General features: G+C 43.7%; 1 protein-coding gene across 4 annotated transcripts in view; it reads left to right on the forward strand.

Moving 5' to 3' along the window:
- The window catches only part of SIRT1 (sirtuin 1), a 2,084,986-nt gene that overhangs the window by 1,908,628 nt on the left and 163,732 nt on the right, over positions 1 to 12,626 (forward strand). The window lies entirely within an intron of this gene.

A 12,626-nucleotide genomic window follows, 5' to 3' on the forward strand; every position in this document is an offset into this window, starting at 1 on the left:
ACTTCGACAGCCCTGCAGAGGGGTGTCCCTATTAAAAACATCTGTGATGCTGCAACATTGTCATCAATACAAACATTTACTAAGCATTACTCTCTGGATACTTCCCACGCTCAGGATGTTGCTTTTGGTAAAGCAGTACTTTACTCGGCCCTTTGAAATTTTGCATGTCTAAATTCTTCACCATCCTCCTATCATGGATACTGCTTTGGGAGTCTGTCAAAGATGAGGAATACGTTGGAGAACACAATCCATTCAAAGAACAAGTTACTTACCCCCAGTAACGTTCTTTCAACTGGATGTTCCTCCAACGTATTCCTCATCGCCCTCCCAACCTACCCCTCTTTTGAATTTCCCATGCTGTTGCAGCTTTCATTCCCACAAGGCTGAGTACTGTCCTGGTCATGTGGTTATGGGCACTTCTGCTACACGAGGAGGGGAAAACAGAACTGAGGCCAACGGGCACCGTGCATGCTACTTATAACATCCGATGACGTCACCCTCGATGCAGACGAAGCTGGACATTGCATGTCAAAGATGAGGAATATGTTGGAGGAACATCTAGTCGAAAGAACGTTACCAGGGGTAAGTAACTTGTTCTTCTCAACAAAACAATGAATATGGAAGCGGGCGATGACCCTTCGATGACATCAGCAAAGAACATGTAAACCACAGCATCTACAAAAATATTTTTTAGAGCCTGTGCAACCTTAAACATTTCTACGAAGGGGACAGACATCTAGACTGCATATACTGCCTGTACCCAAATCACTCATCAGGTGACTGCGAGATCTGTCAGGGTTTCGCTTAAAAAACCCTCAGACAGAAAGCATTGCCTAATCTGTTGGCTGAACGAGGGGTCTTACCCTGCATCAGAGGCAGGCTCTTAAAGGAGTTTGGAGACCACCTACTCCCTCTCGAAAGCGGTCGCCTTCCAGCCATAAATCTAGGTCAGAAGAGAGACCTGTGAAAAAAATCAGAAAACTCTACCCTAGGTGAGGCAAATTAGTCGACGAGTCAAAGCTATATCAAGGTCCATATCAAGCCCAGCAATCACGGTCTCCCTCTCAAAAGAAACCAGTAAGCCGTGAAGGCCCGCTGTCCACAAATAAGCAGTAGTCGGAGAAACGGTCGACCCAGTCAGCGAGGTCGCACCCAGTGATGACACCCAAAATGGGTTTGCACCTCTCACCGTCCATGTCTCACCCAGGGAAGGGCTCACTACTGACGGCGTCAGCTTCCCGCTAGTAGTCGAGGGCTACCTCGCCTGCGAAAGATAAACATAAGGACAAGTAGTCCACGAAAACCTCTTCGAAGAAAAAACTGCTCCTCGTAGGAGTCGCATTCGCCCATACAGAGGCATAGGTCCTCATCCAGACACGAATCGTTGACAGCTTGCTCCTTGACGGCGAAATCAGGACATCACTCGTCAATGTCAAAAAAATAAAAATCCTCGCCAAGCAGCGACAAAGCATGAGGGGGAATGCTCCAAAGCAGTAGACCCCTGCATATTAACGACTCTTCCTGCGGTTTTAACCAAGGAAAATCCTATTCAGCATATCACGCAACTGCAAGGAGAAGACCTACCCGCCTGTGCTGAAGGAAACCTTAGGACCTCAACAGAGGACACTACAGAACCAAGGGAACTCCCTATAACCCATATAATATACAGAAATCATGCCTGGCAAAATTCTACAACATGAAATCGCGTCCGATTTTGAGCCTCCAAGGGATGATTGTCCAGGGGTCACAGTTTCAAACTCCGAAGAATGCACAGTAATCCAGTCCCATTCACAGGCCAGGGTTTCCGTTCCCTTCCAACTGAGGGAGGAAAGAACAACAGTAAGACAAGGCAGTGCACCCCTCAGGTTTCCTCCTAAAATTCAGGGGGGCTGGCACTAGCGTATCCACTAATAAACCCCTAGTCTTTTCTGTCCCTGCAAGTACTGTCAACTGCAAGGTCTATTAGGACAACTCAACGCCAGGCTACCACCGCCTCAACCTCTGGCGGTCCCTCAACAGAGTGTCAGCCAAAAGGCGCCAATTGAACATGCTCAGCCTGCTCAACGGAAGGATCAGGGGTGCCCATCCCGGGACCGTACCAAACGCCCATGCTCAGCACACAGGTCTCAATCCACACCAGAACCCCTCTTCCACATAGGGGTAGTCCTCTGTTAGGCAAACAATAAGGGGGAGCTAGTGGACGCAGATCAGGACACCGATCCAAAGGATACAGACTTCCACCACATCTTACTCCCCATGCCAGGATTATACCTGGGATACAGATGATGCAGACCAAGCAGAGATGCAAGGTAGTCCAGCGCAGCCCTCTCCACCAGACGACATTGGGGCTTTCCACGCCATGGTTTGAAAGGGCGGAGGAAAAGAAAGACTGTTTTCTTTTCGATCATATGGGGAAACGCCAAAAAGCTGTGTTCAGTATACACATTCTGGACCATGTTTGTCAAGAGGGGTTACAAACCCTGAAGCACCCTTTCACAGATCCCGCAGTTAAAGGTAGGCTGGACAAAAAGTTTAAAGCACCAGGCACAACCCTCTCCGGAGTCCGTTGTGTCCACCGCTGCTACTCGCACAGCACGTTCGCAGCACAAATGTGCCACACCCCTGGAAAACAAAGGGAGAAAAATAGATGCTTTCGGCAAACAGGTACTCTCCATTAGGGCACCAACGGTTAAAGCGGCCAATGCCCTAGGCATAGTAGCCCGCTATGCCTGCGAAATGTGGCACCCTCTAGCTACCATCCTTGAGCATTTGCCCGAACAACAACGAAAGGAAGCCATGACAATTAAATGTGAGGGCAAGGAAGCCTCTAACTATAGCATAAATATCTCTGTGGACCTCGTGGAGACAGGGTTTCAACAGATTGGTAATGGGGTTGTGCTACGAAGCCAAGGCTGGCTACACTGCACCGACTTCAGGCAGAGGTGCAACATAAGGTTGTGGACATGCCATTCGAGGGCGAAAAACATCTTCGGTGAAAATATCAACGAGGCTCTTAAAGCCATGAAGAAGGTTTCTGATACTGCACAGTCACTAACTTCCTTGAAAGGCAGAAAGTATTTTCGTCACTTGCGGGTAGCCTCAGGTCAAACTGGATCATCTTCAATTAAATAAAAGGTATGCTAGATCAGGCTACTATTCCCAGGGCTATAAAAGGAACGATCAGTCATTTCAACACTCCAGGGACTACCGCCAACCGCAACGCAAACGTGGTTCTGCCACCTCTGAGGGGTATGCAGAACAAATCTCAACAATTGCTGCCCCACGGGCATACCGGTGGGAGGAAATGTGGCGCTTTTTATTTTATTTGTATTTGTTTTCTTGTAAGGTGCCTATACTGCAAGTAAAATACTGTTTCAAAGCGCCCACAGAGAAATGCATTACATAACACATTAATAAAATCAGTGGAGCGAATATGAGGAATGACAAACCTACTATGCCTTGTGAGTATTGAGAACGTACACGTGCAGTAAGGAAAAGGGCAGATGGAGTAAGTGCTAAGGAGTTCGTGCTCATGGGTGAGCCACAGATGAAGTGCTTGGATTGTTGAGTGCTACATGGCCAAGGACCACGTTAGGAGTAAGTGTGATCGGCCAGGGCAGAGGGTGTGTCAAGGCAAGTGCTGTGGGTAGACAGGAGCTGGGCTGATTGATTGTGGGAGGTCAGGGGCCCTGAGAATGCATAACGGCCCCAGACACCAATCGCAGCAACTGTGGCATTAGCAGAGAAGAGCATAAGGGAAGGAGGTGGTGAAGGGGAAGGTCTTGAGTAGCTTCAGGAATTTAAGGAAGTCCTGCTCAAGGCGCAGAGGTAGGGGGAGGCTGTTCCATAGGAGGGAGCCAGCTGAGGAAAGCGATCGACCACCTACCCTCTGTTTATCAAAAGTTTTACACACAGAGTTGGTGCCAGAGGAACAAAGTGGTCTCCAGGGAGAGTATTTACTAAAGTTGAAGATAGTGTGGACCCCGGGCCCAGACAGCCTTGTAGATAATGCAAAGGGATTTGAATTTAATCTGTGCAGCAACCGGGAACCAATGAAGACTTTTTTGGGCAGGAGCGATGCAGTCCCTGGGCTAAGGATAAGTCTCTCTGCCCTATTCTGAATTAGCTGGAGGGTTTGCATAGTGGAAAAAGTTAGATTCAGGAGGAGGCTATTGCAATATTCAGGCATCGATTTGGTAAGCGAAGGTTCGCTTTATTTGAGTGTTGTGGAAACTCTGAGGCTGCTACAATCGGCACTGCGAGCCGTTGCTCTTGCCGACACCCTCCCTTCATCTCCACTTCCTGGAGGAGGCGGATCTGCGTGGGTCACGTGACGGCGCACGTGACTATATTCTGCAATTAAAGCAGCTTCGAGCCGCCCGAGCGGCGCATCGATTTGGAAAGCGAAGGTTCGCTTTATTTGAGTGTTGTGGAAACTCTGAGGCTGCTAAAATCGGCACTGCGAGCCGTTGCTCTTGCCGACACCCTCCCTTCATCTCCGCTTCCTGGAGGAGGCGGATCTGCGTGGGTCACGTGATGGCGCACGTGACTATATTCTGCAATTAAAGCAGCTTCGAGCCACCCTTGCGGCGATAAGGAATTCCCCACCTAAGGTACTGTTCAAAACCAATCGTTATCATTCATTCCAGATTTCAGATCCAAAAACTGTGATGAACTCAGGAATCTTTTAGATATCAAAGCTATTAACATTCTAGGTTGTCATTTTATATTTTTAAGTCTACATAGTGTTTTACTCAAGAAAGAAAGTGTATTTTTATATATTACTCTATGTTCACCCTAAAAACAGGCATGCCATCAGAGATAACTAGAGACTCAATGATTACTACATCATCTATCATGCCTAATATACTGGACTCAGCGTTGCTCCATCAAACCCCCATTAACCAAAACCCTCCCACTTCACAGGAAAAGATCAAAAGTCGAATTCGCACATCAAAAAAAAACATCACTCTAACCCCAATCAATAAAAATTCAAATGACATACGCAATTTTTATGTAAAAAAACCACAGGTTTTAATGATTTCTAATTTGACTGAGTCTGCTTCCCCTGTACCGATCATTGCAGATCCTTTACTACCTAATAGTGATGTAAATGATTTGATCCCTATACAAATTCCCAATCCAAATAATGAGGCATCTGCTCTTCTTTTGAGCTCTTCCGTATCAGATCAAACTCTACTAACTGTACCCCATTCGCCGATTAAAATTATTAAACCTATGCAAATTTTCACCACTGTTTTAGAAGAGTCATCTCTAGACCCTGATGTGATGACAAATGAATGTCAAATTTCACTATTGGAGAATGTTACATTAGCTTCAGTAATTATTGAAGACGTGGGACATGCCTCTAATAACAAGTCTCTTTCAGCTCCCTCACAAAGTCCTCCTGAATGTAGAGACCTTGAAAGCTCAAGAGTTTCGATCATGACTGATTATGCACAGGCTTGTTCCATGGATTCAACAAGACAAGATGAGGAGATCTCTTTTTTGCAACCTACCCCTCGTCGCTGTCAAACTTCTAATAAGAAACGACAACCAATTGTATCTTTACCGAATCCTGTCTTATTAGAAGTTACTTTGGGGGCTATTAATACTACTATGGCTACTCTATTTAAGCTTTTTAATTCCTTAGATCAGAAGCTAGCTATCCAAACCGACAAGTTAAATCATATAAGTGATTGGATGAGAGACACCTCACTTAAATGTTCTAAAGAGTTTTCTTTAGTAAATCTGGAGCAAAGAATTGTACAGCTTGAATCCAACTGGTCATCTTATCAAGGTTCAAATGTACACTCAGGACCATCTATTTTTCAGCGTATATCACACTTAGAGAGTATAATCCAAGATCCTCTAATAATTACGCCGGCCTTACCAATGTTTACTAAAATTATTCGTCCTATTGAATGTGTTGACGAAGAAGACACAGCAAAACCTAACGAATCTTGGATTAGTATTGATTCCCCTGTGAGAACTGAGGGTCAATCTTTACCAAGTCAATCACGTGGAGACACCATCCAAAATGCACAAAAGGTGGGAGGATCTTTGTTAATAGAAAAATAAAATTGTTGTCATCTAAAATTACACAAAGAAATAAAAAAGCTCTATCAGAGTTAAAAAAAAAATACCGCAGATATCTCTTTCGTCAGATGTCACCACATCTCTTACTCATAGAACTGTTGCCTTGCCAGTTATAGGCAATGAGATAACTAATAACGACTTTGTCGATATAACCAGCAATACGCGTGTAGATGAAGCTTTGCAAGACATCCCTCCTCCCTCTCACGTTGTTCCCCCTCACAGGATCCCAACAGAAGTTCCCAAGCCATCCCCCAATTATGATCCTTTGAATGAGCTGGTTCTTCTTTTAACATCTAAACCTGATAACATACAGACAAAACAATCTTGTCCGATTGTACAAACGACACTAGCGGTCCAAAATGATGTCGTTTCGACAGGTGCGGCTAAGGTATCCTTTCCTCTCGCTCCGATAGCGAAAGTTGAAGATCGTTTAACTGCTTTAAGAACTGCAGTGGATTCCTATTTACTTAATAGAATATCTGAAGTGCTACCTGAAGCTCCACATACCTTTGAACATCCCCCTCATATACATAATGTTAATAAAAACTCGCAAAATGAGGCTCGAGTTTTCAAAAACAGATCTGATAATTGCACGAAAATCATGCCTCTTTCTTCTAACATGCAACACCTTCGAGATCAATCTAAAGATAGAAACAGGAGTAACATGAATATACGCAATGGCAATAATAAACGCTACATAAATGACGATAGTGCTGCATTTTCAAAGAAACTTAACCAGTATCATACTCTGATCCTGAAATGTCGTGGTGGGTCCTTCCCAAAATATGATTTATGTCGTGCCAGTATCTTCAACATATTTGGAGATATAGAGGGACTGGAAGCCATTTCCTCATCAGATGTGGACCAAGTTGAGTTTCTTTGTGACAAGAACCTTTCCATCGTTAGGCTTTGGATAAAATCTGGTATTGTTCGTAATACACTATGGAATGCCAGAATGGAATTGTTTAATCTGGGTTTCTTGTTAGCCCAAGACCCAGCACGCCAGCAATCTGAGGAGACCGATGGAAATAAGTCTATTGGTGGCACAAATTCCGAACCCTCATGTGCCTGCAATTATTGCATCAATCATTCGTCATCAGATCCCAATGTGTGACCCAATATCTGTTCGTAACCACGAGCAACCATCTCCACCAATATTCTTTCACTTGCTAGTTGGAATACCAGAGGTTACTCTCATTTGCAGTGGAATTTAGATAATGGTTTGAATAGTTATGATATTGTGGCCCTACAAGAAACATGGTTAATAAACCTTCCCATATGGGACGATCATGAGATTAGTTTACTGCCAGCAGCGCATGGTGGTAAAGGTAGACCCACAGCCGGGTTGTTAGTAGCAGTGAAAGTGAGCAGGGGATTGAAAATCTTCCCCTGCCAAACACCAAATAAATTCATCCAATTGGTTAAGATTCTTTTCAATTCACAGACATATGCACTTATTAATCTTTATAGAAACCCAGTAGGCATCACTGATGATAGCTTTTATGATGCCCTTTCCTGTATTTTTGAACTTATCTCAAATCAAATTAATATTGCTGGAATATTGTTAATGGGTGATCTGAACTTTTCCTGTTTCTATTCCAATAAGAGGAATTGGATTCGAGAAGGTGCAAGATGGAATTCCTTTATGGAAGATCATGGTTTAAGGTTGATAAATGGTGCAATCACAGGTGATATTCCACCTATGAATACTTGGGAAAGAGGCTCCTCCAAATCTACCATCGACTACATCTTTGTATCGAACTCCATATTTACGAACACTAGCAAATTTGTGATAATCAGACAGACATCCAGTGATCACCACCTCTTATCCTTACACTGGGCGGTGGAAAGTGGTGAACACACGAAAATTGCAGTGTACTATAAACATACTCTATCTGTTAACAATGGCAGAAATCGATTTAAATGGTCTGCCAACAAACTACTAGCCTTGAATGATGCAATTTAAAAAAATCAAAGCTCACCCAAGCCTAGTTCTTATATAGAAATCTTAAGCACCTTCGCAAATCTTTTTCCTGCTCGTAGTAAACCAGTTAAAAGACATGCTCATGGCTTTGATCTAGCGCTCTGTGAACGAAAGAAAGCCTACAGAAGAGAGATCAGAATTTATCAGAAATTACCACTAATTGATCGAATTAAGGCAGTTAAAATTGCTTCTTCGAGATACCGAAACTGGGTTCGAGCAAGGAGAGTTACTTTGTATCAAATAAATAGTGAATATTTTCTATCAGCTTGCCGTGGTAAAAATTCAGCCTTAATCTGGGAGCTCCTGAATAAATGTAACATCTCATCCCAACCCCATGTGCAGCTTAACGGCGTATCTGAATCGATGTGGGTTACACATTTTTCATCCTTGTATGATGATCCTATGATGAACCACTATACCCACAATAATAATGTTGTAAACAGTTGGTCTTTACATTGCACAAAAATGACTATTCAAGCCTTCATCAAAGCCTCTTCATCATCTAGAGCGGCAGGCTTGGATGGGCTGACCAATGTAATGCTCAAACAAAATATAACAGAGTGGACACTAATCTTGAATAATACTTTTCATCATATATTACAAACTAAAAATATTCCGCAATCATGGCGCTCTTCTGTAATCATTCCAGTCTATAAAAAAGGTGATCGAACGAACCCGAAAAATTATCGTCCTCCAATAACGTTACTAGACGTGCCGAGAATTTTTTTTTGTAGACTGGTGCTAAGAGATTTTAATGCTTGGTCAAATAAAGTAAATCAACGTGACCCAGCACAGACTGGATTTGTGGCAGGGCTGGGCACGGGCGTTAATTTAATTACTTTAAATGCTATAAAACAACAAGCAATTTATAAGAAGCAAGCCAGATATTTTGCGTTTGTAGATCTTCATTCCGCATTTGATTCGGTCTCAAGACCAAAACTTATAGATAAGTTAGTCAAAGCGGACTGCCCATCTACTCTTATTGACATTATTTTTGCCCTCCACTCACAAACCAAGGTTTATGTAAGGCTAAACTCTGAGGGGCTTCTATCAACCCCAATTCCAACGTTTAGAGGGCTGAAACAGGGGTGCATCTTAGCGGCTGCCTTATTCAATTTTTTCATTAACGATGTACGGGACATTTTTCACAGAGTAATTGCTGATGCTCCTAAATTGAACAGTGTAAAAATCTGTGCATTGTGGTATGCAGACGATCTTGTGTTGGTATCAAAAACCTCAAGTGGTTTACACAATCTCCTGTCAGCTCTATGCTCTTATTTCAAAGAAAATGAACTAGTAGTAAACACGAGTAAAACACAAATCGTTGCATATGTTCCTAAAGGCTCACGCAAACACTTAATGAATTGGCAGATTGAGGGGATACCCTTAAGGACGGTACCAAATTGTTTATTTGGGCCTGATCTTTGAGGGCAGCCCAACGTTAGACTCACATCTAAATAAAATTAAGCAGAAGTTAACCACGGCAATTTGTCAGACATGAGTAATCACTTCTAAATATGGTAAATTTTCCATCAAAGCGGCCATTACTTATTGGGACCAGAATGTTGTAGCAACCGTCCTTTATGGTCTGGAAACACTAATTGTCCCCTTAGGGTTTCTGAATTTATTAGAAGCCAAGTTTTGGCATGCAATCTTAAATCTACCTCAATGTATTCCAGGTGTGTTAATAAGATATGAATTGGGGCTAATTTCTCTAAGTGCATTATATAATTGGCGCTTATGTGCCTTATTTCGCAAATGTTTATTATCTACATATGGTAACTCTACATTATCCACCATTTCAAGTTACCTGCTCAATTCTACAGAAATGTTTCCGAAATATTGGTCTACGAAAATTCTAACAATCATGGTACATGCCGACATTTCACTTAAACTTCTTATTGCTCACCCAGAGCTTGCGAAGAAGAAGGTGTATATGATGGACTGGATTGACACCAGAACTCAGTGCCTAACTTATAAAGACTTCGATCCTACAATCTTTGGTCCAAAACGTTTTAAAAACATTGCGTCCTACTTATGTTTAGCACCATCTGCTGCTTTAAGAACTGCCATTCTTCGGTTAAGGTTCAACATCTGGCCCACCCGCGAGGTCAAAACAAGAAGGAAACAAATCGCCTCTGACCTAAACTGGTGTCGGTTCTGTAAAAATGTTATGATTGTCGAATCTCTTCAACACTTAATATTGGAATGTCCAGCACTTAGTACCCTAAGAAAATTGCACTTTGTTAACCATTTTGCATACTTTGCACAACTTGATCCAAAAAATAGATGGGTCGCCTTGGCTGCCACTGAATGTATGAGTATAAGAATTGCAACGATTCATTTTTTACAGGCTTTGAACCTAGAATGATGATGATTGTACAGTATGAATTTATATAGTCTTTTTAACTAGATTTTATGCTTATGAATTTTTCTAATCTGTATAAATTGAAAAAGTTGATGTAATTTCAACTATATTCAATAATAATAATAAAAAAAAATCAAGCCTAGAAAGAACTAGGGGTGGGTAACATTGAGCATCTGGAAAAGTGAGAAAAGGGAGAATTCCTTTGAGAAGGAAGAGCTGAAAGTGGGACTTATTGGCAATGTCCTGAGTGTGAGGGAGGAAGGAGAGCGAGGAGTCGAAGATGATTCCAAGGTTTCTGGCTTCACAAGAAGGAGCAGGGGGAGAGCCCAAGGAGGAAGGACGGAGTGAAGGGAAGGAGGGAGCAGAGGTCCCGATGGGAAGGATCTCAGTTTTACAGGCATTGAGGCCGAGCTTGTTGGAGGTGCACCAGGACTGGATGGCAGATTGGCAGTCAGGTATGATGGAGGGGCAAGAGGGTCAGCAGGAAGTTTGAAAGAGAGCTGTGTTTCATCTGCGTAACACTGGAAGTTGGAGGAGATGAGGCGTGCAAGTAGAGCAAGGTAGATGTTGAAGGGCCAAGGGGAGAGTATAGAACCCTGGGGGACACCTTAGGGGGAAAAGGAAGTAGGAGAGGAGAAGGTGCCCAAGGTGATTTGGGAAGAGCGGTCCGTAAGGAAGGATGTCAGCCAGTCTAGTGCCTGTTCCGCGATACCAAGGGTATTGTGGAGCCGTTGTATGAGGATGGAATGGTTGACTGTGTCAAAGGCAGAGGAGAGATTGAGAAGAATTAGAACAGCTGGGGTGTTGGAGTCCAGAGATGCAAGCAGTTCTTCACAAGTGTTCTGAAGAGCAGTTTCCGTGCCTCTGGATGCTTAAAGTCCAGATTGATGGCCGTGGAGACCATCAACAAGTTCGGTGTGTGAGTTGAGTTGGGACAATGACAATTTCTCCATCACCTTCCCCAGGAAGGGGTGATGGAAATAGGGCGGGAGTTGGCAGGGCAGGTAGGGTCTGCAGAAGGTTTTTTCAGGAGTGGTCGCACAAGGGAGTGCTTAAGGGAGGAGGGGAAAGATCCACTGTCGAGAGTGATTGCAGAAGTCAGCGAGTGCATGTGCAAGGGAGCCAATGTTATCCTTGATGGTTCAGGTGCAAGGGGAAACCTGTTTAGAAGAGACCTTCATGGAGTGGGCATCTTTGGTAACTTCTTCAGGTGTGACGGAGAGAAGGAGGAAGGAGGAGGGTGAGGGCCAAGGGAGGCAAGTGGGTGAGGGGTGGATTGGGAGGGTAGCTAGCAAGGGTGTTGAGGATGTCCTGAGTTTTGGTGGTGAAATGTGTGGCCAGTGTGTTTCAGAGGGCCTGGGCAGGATAAGGGGTGGAGGAGTCTCTGGCGCTTTTACGGTGACAGGTGGCAATCAATAAGCAAAGATAGATGGGTGCTAGATGTCATCCAACACAGCCATCTGTTAGAGTTCAAGCGCAAACAAAAACCCATACCTCCCGTAACTGTGTAACATCTGTATCAATGGATCCTTCAACAAGACGTGCATCAAATGTTAGCCAAAAGAGCTATAGAAATGGTTCCCCCACACTTGGTGGGAAAAGGAGTATACTTAAGGTACTTCGTGCTAAAAATGCTGGATGCAAAGTGGCAGACCATCTGGATTTACAGCAATTAAACAAACATCAAGAAACAAACATTCAAAATGGTCATGCTACAAGATGTCATAAAAGTGATTTCCCCCTCACGAACATCTAGCGGCATTAGACGCCTAATTTCACATTCCAATACACTGCAGGCACTGGCATTACCTCAGGTTCAAGGTCTGGGAGAGGCATTACCAATTTTGAGTCCACTCTTTCGGCCTCCAATCAGCCCCCAAGACTTTTACCAAATGCCTAGCTCAAGTGGCAGCATTCCTCAGAAAACAAGGCCACCACATCTATTCATATCTAGATGATTGGTTGGTGAGGGCCCCAACGCACACCAAAACATCAGCCTCACTTGCGCAAACGGAGACTCTACTCCAACAGTTAGGATTTGCAATCAGCTACACAAAATCCTACATCGCGTCATCCAAAAGCTTGGTGTTTCTGGGTGCACTTTTCTCCACGGCACAAAGCCTGGTCAAACCCTTGGCCAACATAATTCACAGTTTAATGTCTCTGGCATGCTCA

The sequence above is a fragment of the Ambystoma mexicanum genome, chromosome 8 (genome assembly GCF_040938575.1).
Source record: "Ambystoma mexicanum isolate Mex_15411 chromosome 8, UKY_AmexF1_1, whole genome shotgun sequence".
NCBI lineage: Eukaryota > Metazoa > Chordata > Amphibia > Caudata > Ambystomatidae > Ambystoma > Ambystoma mexicanum.